At 45.6% G+C, this 6000-nt stretch overlaps 1 long non-coding RNA gene across 1 annotated transcript in view; it reads left to right on the top strand.

Moving 5' to 3' along the window:
- The first annotated feature begins 3497 nt into the window (after positions 1 to 3497).
- The window catches only part of LOC134480681 (uncharacterized), a 43198-nt gene continuing 40695 nt past the window's right edge, over positions 3498 to 6000 (top strand). The window contains exon 1 of the long non-coding RNA XR_010055336.1: positions 3498 to 5784. This is a non-coding gene — a long non-coding RNA (uncharacterized LOC134480681). The remainder of the gene's footprint in view (positions 5785 to 6000) is intronic.

Here is a 6000-nt window from a genome sequence, read left to right as displayed (position 1 = left end):
AACTGGGAGAGGGGCTGGCAGGTGGAAGAATGGGAGTCTGTTTGTTGAGAGCCCATGAAGAAAGGTGGATCCTCAATGGTTTCTAGGAGGAAGGTCTTCTGTCCTCCAATTTCCTAAGAGGATCCGAACTCATTGTAGCAGAAAACAGCTGCTTCATTGGAAAAAAAAAACAGGAAGCCAAGAATAGCCAAGCAGTGAGTGAGAAATAATTCCGGATGTTTTCACTTCCCTACTCCAAGAGAAGACAGTGTGAAGTGGTCTGATTCTGGGTGACGAAGCCTCTAAAATGGATAGAAAATTCGGAGTGTACCCCGACTCAGTCAGGCACAGAGTTTCCCAGGCAATGTAGCTGTCTTGACAGCTGTGAAAGCAATGGCTACATAAACTTTCTCAAGGAGTGGAGAACTAGAATGTGAGAGACGCTCTTGCAGTAAGGAAAACATAATAAATCCAAGAGCTACACACAGCCTGGGGGTTTTATGGTCATAGCCAGGCATGAAGGAATGGCTGGACTTAACTAAAGCTGTTAATTACCTGGGTGAGATCAAAAGCCCACGTAAGGGAATATATTTATGATGCACCTTACATGATGTACTTCAACTCCTTACTTTTTTTTTATTAATTGGCTTGATTAAATCGATTTAAAGAGGCCAGGCAAAGCCTTTTAAATCATATTCCATATTGATCTAATGAAATAGTCAATAAATTTACCAACATAGCCCTTTTCCTTTACATGGTCTGGAGGAAAATGCTTTGGTGAATGGTTATAACTCAACTCCAAGCCTCACTGCTATCCCACAGTGACTCATAGCGATCCAGGGGATGCTGGGAAAATCTTTTAGGCCATTTGTGGGAGTGCTGGAATAACTGGTTTAACACCTATTTCCAGACTACTCACCACCTTCAAGCCACCCCCGCCCCCAGTCCTTTATTGCTTCACGGCAAACTTCCCTGAAGCCAGCCAGCCAGGGCTGGGTGTCTCGCCAGGCCCCTTTGCTTATCTAATGACCACCCCCATCTGTGACCGTGCCCACTTTTAGCCGCATCACTCCAGTCTTACTCCAGAGTCCCTGGCTTTTATGCATTTGTCTATTTCCTTATGTAAATATTGACAAAATGAGGCTCATAAACGCAATCAGATGTGCTCAGGTAAAGAACAATTCTGCAATGGGACTCTTTTAGTCTCTCCATAAATCTGGTCTCAATCATGGACAACTTTCCTAAAATAGCTTTTATTGTGTCCCTTGTTTGACCTCCTAGAGCAAGCAGTGAAGGAAGCTGAGATGAGAGGTTCCTATGGAGGAGGAAGAGGAGTATTTTATGGGAGTTTCTGAGATCCTGACATTTCCTTATATTCTCCCCCCCCTCCCAGTGTTAAACAAGCAGGGTGTCATTGTGGAGGCATTAGCATTTACTTAGGCCGTCTCCGTCCCCTGAGTTCTAATGAAGTGAACTGTAACAGAAATCAGAACTTAAACATGATTTAGAAGTTCGTCCCTTGCAACCAATACTTGGGTGTTAGCCATGGTTATGCTACCTAAGCATCTGAGCATGTGCAAAGCTAGGCACCTACCCGCCCACTCCAGCATCCCAGCTATTTTGTTCTGTACTTTGGTTTTTCTGTCCAGAAATATGTGTTGCCTGTCTTCTTTAGATAAGCATTCTTGGACCTTCTTCTGATTTAAGAGCTGCCAAATCATGGCTTACTCTTTGTTAAACAAGCTTTGTTGAGCGTCATCTGTCTAAGGATTTCACTCTTGTATTATGGTTGTTGATCCCAAAAGCAGGCTAAAAAGTGTTCTGGGGACAGGACCTCTTTGCCCTTTGATATCAAGTCAGGACAGATGTAACATGATTAACCTGAAAAACTCTTAACGCATTCACAGAAAGTCGTGCTACTCACTCCGTTGACTGTAGGCAAGTCTTGCGTCTTTAGTCTGTTTCCTGTTTTGAAAACAAAATACCTGAGACCAGCAGGTACCTTATAAACTATAGCAACGTGTTTTGCTCACAAGTCTGAAACTTGAAAAGTCTAGTGACATGGTTTTGTCATCACACCTGGTTCCTCTTGCCTCACAAGTCATGTGACTGAGACAGAGCAAATGTCCCTGCTTGCATGCCTTTCTCATCTCAAGAAGCCATCACAGGGTGCCTTCGCTCACAACTAGCATCTCATCAGAACTACCTGTAAATACCATAAACTAGGAACTTGGGAATTAAGTTTCCCAAACAGAAGGTTTTAGTGGACATATGCAAGCCCTATCTGACCCTGAAAAACAGAAAGGAGAGCCAAGGAAGTATGTACTTATGAAGAACTTCAATTTTTTTTTAAGAACTGAAATGTTTATCCTTAAGATTACTGTCCAGATCTCAGCTGTGACCACAGGTCGGGCTGAGCTTAAAGGATGTCCTGACTGCCTTTGGCTCTATTCTATTCTTACTCTTAGGCTTCTGGTATCTTACTTAATGTGGTTCATGGATTTACTTGTGGATGTGAGATGTGGAACAAGAATCACGTCTTAGGGGACATGGGGCTGGTGAAATGTAGCCGGGTATGGGTTCTACAGGAATGGAGACTTGATGTTCCATTGCCGAGCTAGAGAAAGCCGCTGAGTTTGCCTTCCCTGCCAGGGCAGCCTGCAGAGACAGTGGTGTCACGGATGAAATGCCCCTGTGAATCGGAGTGTTGAACTCACTCGGGGTGTCAGAGAAACCCCTGTAATTGAGGCTTTTCCCTCTCCTCACCACTCTCCAGCCTCATTCCATCTTCAATTATCTGGGTAATTTGGTCCTGAGGGCATACATTCCTTTATAACACAAATCCATTATGCAGGCAAGAGTCATCAGGAAACGACTCAGATTGCGCCCCACACTCAGAGCCCAAGGTTTTGGAGCAGATTGGGCCTTCCGTGTGAAGCCAGCCCAGGTCTCCAGTTTCGGTGCAGGCCTGGAGGCTGGACATGCACAGCTCTTCCTGCCATCATCCTTTGTTTAGCAAGAGCCGTCTGTAGGAAGCCCCATGCTGGTGCTGGCTGGCTGTGGCTTCTGCCCAAGGCCACTGTCACTGCCAGCTTTGCTTGGCCTGTGTCAATGCTTTCATTTCAGCCAGGGATAGCTGCTGCCAGGCAGGCAGGCAGGCATATGCTTTCGCCTTGTCTAGCCATCTCCAGGAGCCAGGGACCCAGGCCTTTTAATTCATCTAAACCTCAGGCCTTCTGGTAGAGAACTGGTTTTCATGACTGGGCCCTGACTGGAGTTGGGTCTGTGTTGCGGAAGGTCCACGAGCTGCCTGCCTGGGGGCCTACAGGGCACTGAAGCCAAATGCAAATATTTCCAATTTAGGCTTTGTAACAGGACATTTTTAGTGTTCTGGGCGAACTCTTCTATCTGGCTTTCTTTTCTCTGGTTTACTGGAGCTATTTAGCTTTAGTTTGGGTGCACCTCTTTACATTTCTCTCCTTTGGTGCTTATTGTCCAAAAGTAAAGGATACCTGGGGTGGAGATGGGGGAGCGGTGCACAACCTAGCAAGGAACCCGGATTTTAGACTTAGGGAGACACGTGTCTACTGGTGGTTGTCATTGTCTCACCGCCCAATTATGTGTCTACCCAGACAACAGAGATGCCCTATGTCTGATTTCCGTCATCTTCCCATTGCCCAGGAGAGCATCACACTGTAGTAAGGGCTCAGTAAGTACCCAGAACATGTGCACAGAGGCTCACACGCTGCTCCAGACTTAGCAGCTTTGTGGCTTTATGTGCTTTTAAAAAAAGAAAAAGAAAAAAAAACCCATCGCTTTTTCTGAGTTTGTTCCATTCAATTTGGTTGCAAAATGTGTGCGACCATGCAGAAGAGTGGTTGGCACAGCCTTGTGCTTCATAAACGTTGTCAACAGTAAGGTGAATTATTCGGGGGTGAGTATTCTTTTTCTATTTATTCAGCTACTATTTGCCGAATGTCAGATTAGGGCCAGCTACTGTTCTATGAGGGGGGACTCGAAGGGTCTGTAATATTATGGTTCTTATACTCCAGTGGCCAATGTGCTATGGGGATCCACCTGTTTCCACCTCCTAAGTTCTGGGAATATAAGAACATGCCACTATGCCTGACATGTTTTCTTTTTTTAAACATGGATTTTGGAATCACATGGATTTTGGAATCAAACACAGGGCTCCATGTCTGCAGAACATGCACCTGACTGACTGAGCTGTCTCTACGACCTCAAAGTTTTAGACTTTGCGATTGTCTTTTCTTTTTTTTTTTTTTTATAATTGTTCACATCACGGCATTTTGCCTGCTCTGTGAGTTATGTGCTTGTCACTATCACGTCCATTCAGCAGGCCAGGGAGCTAAGGCCCAACAAGGCAATTTGCCAAATCCAGACGGTTTGTGACTCGTGGACAATCGAGGAAGACCATTTCCAAACCTCAAAGCTTTTCTGCCTACATTGTGTAGCGTCCCTAATGGTTTGAGCAGAAAGGGGACCCAGTCAGCACTGCATATCCACACCAACTCTCCTGGGCTTTGAGGTCTCCCTTTTTCCTTCTCCCTCCCCTTTCCTCCCCTCCTCACTCTCCACTTCCCTTCTTTTCCTCTCTCTCCTCTCCCATTGTGTTCCTTCTCTCCTCCCCTCCATTTACTTTCTCCCTTCCCCTTTCCTCTTTCCCTCTCCCCTTCCTTCCCTCCATTCCCTTTCCTCCCCTCCTCCTCCCCTTTCCACTTTCATTCCCTCCCCCTTCCCCACTTTCTCTTCCTCTCTCATCCTGTTCCTCTCCCCTGTCCTCCACTTGTTCCCCCCTCCCCTTCCTTCCCCTCCAGTGCCCTTCCCTCCCCTCCTTCTTTTCTCTCTCCTCCCCTTCCTTCCCCTCCCCCTCCCGTGCCCTTCCTTCCCCTCCTTCTCTTTTTCTAACCTCCCCTTCCTTTGCCTTTCCTTTCCTTATTTAATTTTCTATCTTTTAACTTTCGTTGTACGAATTGAAGTCTGTGGTTCCCGTCCCAATTATACACTGCTCTAAAGTCGGGTTTTATTCTTTTTGACATACCGTCCATTTCTTACCTTGCATGTCCATTAATCAAGCTTAAGTAGTCTTGGAGTTCCCTTTGTGCAGCTAGAATTTGGAAGGTGGTGAAGTATCAGTCTTCCAGCTTTCAGCACCATTTTCCCCAGATATAAACCAACTCAGCGAGAAAGTCTACTCTGTTTGCCATGTGAGGGTGTCTATTTCCATGATCAAGAGGAATGTGGTCCTTAATTCTATCTCTGTGTGGGACAAAGGAAAGAGGTGATCTTCAGAATAAACTCCTCTGAAGACAATCTTATGTTAGCAATTTGGAGCTTAGAAACAACATGTAAGCTGCACATAGATCAACTGTGGGGTTGAATCTTGATGCTGGCAGTCACGTTTTGTCCAAAGTCACAAGGACCAATATGTTACCTGCCGCATCAAAGCTGATGTTCCGGGGCTGGGGATTTAGCTCAGTGGTAGAGCGCTTACCTAGGAAGCGCAAGGCCCTGGGTTCGGTCCCCAGCTCCGAAAAAGAGAACCAAAAAAAAAAAAAAAAAAAAAAAGCTGATGTTCCATGCAAACCCTTGGGAAAAAGGTTGAGAATCTTTGACCTGCTAAACTGTCATTGGATTGGAGATTTTATTACCTTTTCTTTCTTTTTTTCTTTTTCCAGGCAACATTGATGATTTTTCTCTGATGTTGTGGAAGCCATGGGAAAATGGGCTCAGAAGAATCCCCACACTGTGAAATGCGAGTCAGTCTTGGTTAGGAGGAGAAATGTAAGATTTGGGTTTGTGCATTTGTCCTTTTATTCTCTGGGATGAGAAATTTCTATGTTGGGTGGCCTTTATGACGTAAATGTCATCTCTACCAGGAGCTGGAAGGCCCTGTCTGGCTTTGTGCCAACCATCAACTCCTACTGTACCATACACTCTGTTTATCCACTCTATTCACACTGCCCTGCTTCCCTTGTAAGCACCGCTGTCTCAACTCCA

This window comes from Rattus norvegicus, chromosome 10 (assembly GCF_036323735.1).
Source record: "Rattus norvegicus strain BN/NHsdMcwi chromosome 10, GRCr8, whole genome shotgun sequence".
NCBI classification, from domain to species: Eukaryota; Metazoa; Chordata; class Mammalia; order Rodentia; family Muridae; genus Rattus; species Rattus norvegicus.
This window is presented reverse-complemented; position numbering and strand designations above follow the sequence as displayed.